Genomic DNA, 6,399 nt, shown 5'->3' with positions numbered 1-6,399 from the left:
TGTATAATATTTTCTTCAGAGTTTGTGATTTTTAATCAGAAATAATTTTAATTTACCTGTTGAAATGAGTAGTACAGAAACTAAAATATTTCTGGTGCTTGTCTGAAAAAGTATATTTTAAAATATACTATATTCTATGTTTGCAAAATGTTCATAATTTATTTTATTTTCTCCTAGATATTCTTTGAATTCTACATTATTTTATAATATATAGGTTCACTAATGTGTACTTTCCGATTGCATTCCATATAGAAAGTTTGCTTCCTTTTTTTCTAGGACTTAATATTATTTTTCTTTGTGAAAAAATGACAATGTTGTCTAATTTGAAAAGATTTGTAAAGTTTATGCTATGTAAACGCCTTTGTGAGGTGAAGATTTAATACACTGATGTCAAACTAAATTTAATTCTATGAATTACGTGTATTGTTACACTTGTAATTTTGTAATCAATTTTTTAATAACTGTTTTTCATTTCTTGCATCTGAAGGATGAATAGTATGGAATACTTCTCACATTTTCATATTATCCTTGTGCAAGTGCCATGTTAATCTCTGTATTGTAATTTGAGTATACATGCTGCTGAAGCATGTAGTATCCTCTAAATTTAAGTAGTTAATGATGCAATCATTATACAGGCTTATATCTATGGGTGCCTACTTGTAACAAGGAAACCTTATTGTTCCTAACAATGATATCGATCTTATTTCCCTAAAATTCTGTGAATAGTGGAAAAATTATATTGATCAGTCGATTGCTCACATTTGCAAATTTTTTTGTCAATGACTATCTTAAGTCTTTTTATTTGGAATTTGATCATACTCTCAATTATTTATAGATAGGTCCAAAGGTGATGGCGTTTTCAAGTACTTATTTATCCAACTGAATTAGCTTTGTGGACCTAATGTATGCAAATTAAGCGTTGCTTAAGAGCTACTTCTAAACTTCTTCAGCTGACATTTTCCCAAATGAGGTGTTACTGGAACAAATGTCTACCTGAGCCTTTACCCTTCTTCCATGTGGGAACAGACCAACCAGAATATCTTACCCTGAAAGCATAGATTGTCTTACTAGAACAAAGCTAATCTTGGTTACAAGGGATCATAGAGAGATGAACAGTTCAAATAGAACTGTTCAGACTAGAAGGTATTTTATCAAAATATAATTTTTATTATACCTCCATTTCAAAAGTAGCTAAAGCCAAGAAGGTGAAAAAATTGTTTGTATGCATGATAACTTAATGTCCTGGCCTGTCTACCATCCAACCAGGCAGGAACTTACACTACTGCCTTTTTATCACCAAATATTTTCATAGTTGCAGGAGAAGTGCATATGTTTCTCCTCGTTATTAGACATTGAATTGATAATGTTTTAATCACAGTGTTTCCTCTTGCCTCCATGCTGTAAATCTTCAAATGGTAAAGCTTTAGGTCTAACTCTATCAAACACTGAGGTAGAGATAATGGAATAATACTTTAAAACAGAGTTGCCTTTAATACAGTAACTACAACAGAACAATGCAAAACGTGTGCCTTTTAATTATATTATATATAGTTATATATTTTATATTTATATGTACTGATTTTATATTTCACACAATGAAACTTACTAGAATTAGTTGACAATTTGACAAATAAATTGATATTTATTTATTCCAATAAATAGCATTTGAATATAAATAATTAGGTTTAATATATATATTAGGCTATAAAAAGTATCAGTGCAATGTTTTTAGTATAAACTTGTGATACATTCTAACTGTTCTTGGTCTTCTGAATCCACATGGTAAAAAACAATTTTTTCCTCTAATCTATAATGGATTTTACTCTGCTGCTCTGTTTATTGTTTAACTCGCTTGTCCCAAACTGGTTTTCTCCATATTTGCGAAGCATTCCTACCTGCATCATCAGATAACAGGGGCAAGACTTCTCACCATGGCCCAAGCAACATATCAACACAAAGTAATTGAAGACCCATCTCAATTTTGCATTTCCTATATTTCAGGGCCCCAATTCCTTGAGATGCAGGAATTAGCAGAAAGTAATTGTGAAATGCAAGGCAACTGAAAATGAATGATGAGATCGCAAAATTTGAGAGAAAGTACTGTAATTTAAACATTCAACTTACAGATGACCAGCCCATATGAGTGAACAAGTTCACAAAGTGTCATAAGATTATTTTTAATACCCCTCACCTATGATTAACGAAAGATTTTATTCCAACATAAGTGGGCCAAAAAATAGTTCCTGGAAGGATAGATCCATAATTGGTCTACCAAAGCCCCGAAATCTGGACCTATAGCTCAAATGTAATTCAGAAAAACATTTGAAGCACTAAGGAGTGCTTCAAACACTGGGACTTCAGTACAACATGGTTCTGTGGTATAAAAATGTCACTCTCAAACCAATGATAACCTACATTTAATCTCCTGAAAGTGTATTCCTTTTCAAATAAACTTTTTGAAATCATATTCGCCAAAATAACATTTGAGAAGTTGATGATACTTAGTGACATTACAAGTTTTTCAAGTATAGGGAGCAAGTTACAATAGAGTTGAATTATTTACACAGCACTAATGCCAAACATGTTCAACCATTCATTAAAGTGTAGAAATAGTACCACCCACAATTTGTGTTTTTCAATAAGGGCCTTCCAGAAGTGTGTTAAATAGATCAGCCTCCTAAATTTCAACCCAAACGTTACCTAATAAATTTCATCATTTAATAAGGTACATTTTAAAAAGTCACAAATATTTGCCTTATCATATGTTATTTTATGTTTTCCCTCTGTCTAACATAGTAAGAAATATTACTTTAAGTCTTGAATATGGGTACTCATCAGAGATATGACACACATAATATCTGTCTTCAATTTCTATCATATTCCTCTCTAGGAATAAATTTTAATTTTCTTCTTTTTCCAAAACTTATAGGTAGTAGAAAATATTATTCCATGTAAAACAAAAGAATCACACAATTGTACAAAGCCATTTATAAAAATTCATAGTTAGGAATACATTCTAATCCATTTTTAACTTTCTTTTTGACTAAAGATTAATCTTCCAAATGGGTGAGAATAAATCATGTTTAGGTGCTTCACGTCTCCAGTCTTGCAAACTATTGTTGCAGATGAATGAATTATGGAAATATAAGCTGACATCAGTTCAAGAATATGCAGGATTGAAACTCCATGGAATGTATATAAACCTTTCAAAGTATTAATAGATAGCTTAACAGAATGACTATCAGGAAGTTGAAACCAGAGAGGAATTATAGTAAAGACATAGAATGAATGAAAAATGAACAAGGGGCAAGTACAGCTAGAATACTCAATGTACACATATCATGAAGGAAGTGGTAAATTGGAAATAAATCTTGGAGAAAGGGTTGGTTGAGAATGATGGAAGGAGTGACTCTGATCTAGGAGCACTGGACAATTAGATGGATATATTTAATTGTAACACAATTGCACAACCTTTTAAAATTCAGTTAAAAACACAACAAGAAACAAAAACACACAAAAATCACAACCAAAGAGCAATCTCTAGAGAGTATGAATATGACCTCTCAAAATTTTAATCAGTTAATGAAGGGCAGTCTTGGGAAAAGCAAACAAAGCTGTTCAAAGAGGGCAGTTTGGGGTAGGGGAGAATTTTGAACAGAATTAAATTGATTGTCTAAGGTTATAAATCACCTACATCGGCTCTAAACAGTATCTTTCTTCTATGAGTTTTCTGTCTGAACTGAATAATCCAGTCCTGAGACACACTTGGTAGCTTGTGAGGTTGAATGGAAGAAACAAGATCAAGAACCCATTACTCCACTGGAGAGAAAACAATCCTCTATATTTTCTCTAATCTCTCTTCACTACTCTTTCTTCATAGTTTTAAGTCAATTGATTTTGAATTATATTTTTCCTTTTTCTTCTGGCAAAGTAATTGGTCAAAATGATTTCATTAAATATTATTTGTCATTTTCTTCTTTCATGCTGTTTAATTGGCCAAGTGAGTCCATTAAACTTTCCTCTTGCATTTGTTGCCATGAAACAACATCTATGTTAATGAGGAGAAATCTAATGTCAAATTTTGACTCCAGAAAACAGTCCAAGACGCTGTGATCACAAATATTTGCTGTATTTTTTTTCTTTTACCTTGAAAGACTTCTTGCATCTAAAGTGCCCACAATTAAAAGTACTACATCACTTGTTGGTTCAATCAGAGTTGTCTAACCTCAAAGATATATTTTGCTAACAAGATGCTTAGAGGAAAGCAAAAAATACTGCACTTTTATCTTCTCTCTTAAGATTCTCCTTAGATACCATATCTGGAACAGTGAAGTTATTCTATGCAAAATTATTTCAATAGATTATTTTTCTCTTGGTCTTGCATTTGTTCACCAAGATGTATGGAGGAGAATAGAGTTAAATCACCCATACTTGGGAGAAACTGTCTGATACAAAAGGACAATGCTTCTATGTCCTACTTCTATGTCCTTCTCTTAGTTCTTGCCGGAGTTCCAATTAATCACAGCTTCTTGGCTTCAAGTCTAGTGAAGCTGAAGAACCTTACAGGCTCCACCACTGCTACATCTTCATTATTTCTCTTTTAAAACTTTTAAGTTGCCTCATTTGGATGTGGAATTTATTTTCATGTCTTCATTCAATCAGTTCTGCATTGTAGTGAGACAAATGGGCTCTGTAAAATCACTTTAGGGAGTAAAAATTCTAACACAATTTATATCAAAAAGTTTTGGCCTCCCTTCACTGCTGAAGACAATACAATTAGCTAAGGCTTCTAAAAAAACTTTTTTAATTAACTTTTCCATTTGCTCAATTCTTTTCTGAACTTTTTGGCATATGTAATAAAGGAAGTCTTCACTATCTCATATTAATAAGAGTATTATTTTTGTGAGCCACGTAGAAATGTGAAATAATTATTTTGAAGTATCCAGATTTTTTTTTTATGTTTCATTGCTTCATGTCCAAAGACATTGTGGAAAGTGTTGCAAACAGAAAGGTGTAACCCCAACACCTTCTTTCATTTTGGAGGTCAATTTCTCCCTAAATATTTTCACTCAAATTATCTTTTTCAGAGAATTAATGTTTGATAATTAAAGGTAAATTCACAAATTTTGATGCCTTATTTTTTTAAGAACTTTTAATTTAAATTCCAATACAACCTTGTTTCAAACAGTGAGAATATAGTTCCTGAGTAAGGACAACTCTCAAGGGAACTTACAGGATTTACAGCAACGTTTCTGAGGTCTGTGTGTTTAGTGTGAAAAAGAGCCATCTTCATCCACATTGCTCCTTCTCTACTAAGTCTCCTTGGATTTCTTTGCATGAAAGCTTATTCTTCCAGGAAATTTAAAATTTTCATAATAGACTAAGTTGTTAAAAATTTTGAACAATTAAATTTTACCTGTCATAACTTTAAAACTCTTGAAAATCCTTTATCAGAACCACAAATTCACCAATCCTAATTCCACCTTCACCATCAAAAATTTAACATGCTGTTTTCATGATATAGTATCCATGCAGCTATTATTTTCCAGTGGCTTTGTTATGCGTATATATAAGCATATTAGCTGATGCTAAGCAAAATGAATTCCAAGATATGGAACCAGATTTTTTTTTCATTTGTGGTTGTTGTTTTGGATGAACTATGTGATTTCTGTTTTCTTTGGGATTTTCCCCTATGGTTTATCCCTGCCGTATTTCATTTTGTATTGTGTATACATTTACCTTAATTAGCGAAGGGAAAAGGAAAAGCATAATGGTGAGACAAAGGACCAAAGGCAAACCAATGCAATAGCAATACTCACAAGACAATACGTTGGAAATGTACATTACAACTTGTGAGGAGTGAAGGGGTGAAGGAAAACTGTGAGCAAATTGAGGATGGGTTACCAAGTTTGAAAAGTTATGATTTAATACTTTACAATTACTGTAACCCCACTGTACATCATTTTGATAATAAAATTGAAAAAATAAGCTACATAAAATATAATTTCACTGTATTGGCACAGTAAATAATATTCTTTATGTAGTAACATTTTAAAAATCAATACTATGTGGCATCTCATTTGAATTAATTACCCCTTCTTTATCAGAGGGTCATCAACTTGAATGTTATCCAACTATACAATATTTTCACAATATACTTGCCAAATTTTTCAAAAAAGAATAAATTTAGTACATTCTCATTTTAAAAGAGAAAACAGTTTAATGCTATGGAAACCCATAACTTTTAAAAGTAAGTAAGTTGTTAAGAGGACAGAATTCAAAATTCCTATGACTAACAACTACTCATTTTTAAATTCTCAACATTCCTAAGAGATTCAATACAGTACCTGTTTGCATGTTATGTAATTCTGCAATAGATGCATTTTCCAATGTGGTGTT

At 31.7% G+C, this 6,399-nt stretch overlaps 1 pseudogene; it reads right to left on the bottom strand.

Moving 5' to 3' along the window:
* Positions 1–491: 491 nt before the first annotated feature.
* On the bottom strand, positions 492–588 carry LOC122122090 (annotated as a pseudogene).
* Positions 589–6,399: the final 5,811 nt, after the last annotated feature.

The sequence above is a fragment of the Dipodomys spectabilis genome, unplaced genomic scaffold, assembly GCF_019054845.1.
Source record: "Dipodomys spectabilis isolate Male_0828 unplaced genomic scaffold, ASM1905484v1 ptg000203l, whole genome shotgun sequence".
Classification (NCBI taxonomy): Eukaryota; Metazoa; Chordata; class Mammalia; order Rodentia; family Heteromyidae; genus Dipodomys; species Dipodomys spectabilis.
Note: the sequence above shows the minus strand (reverse complement) of the source record. Positions and strands in the feature narration are given on the sequence as shown.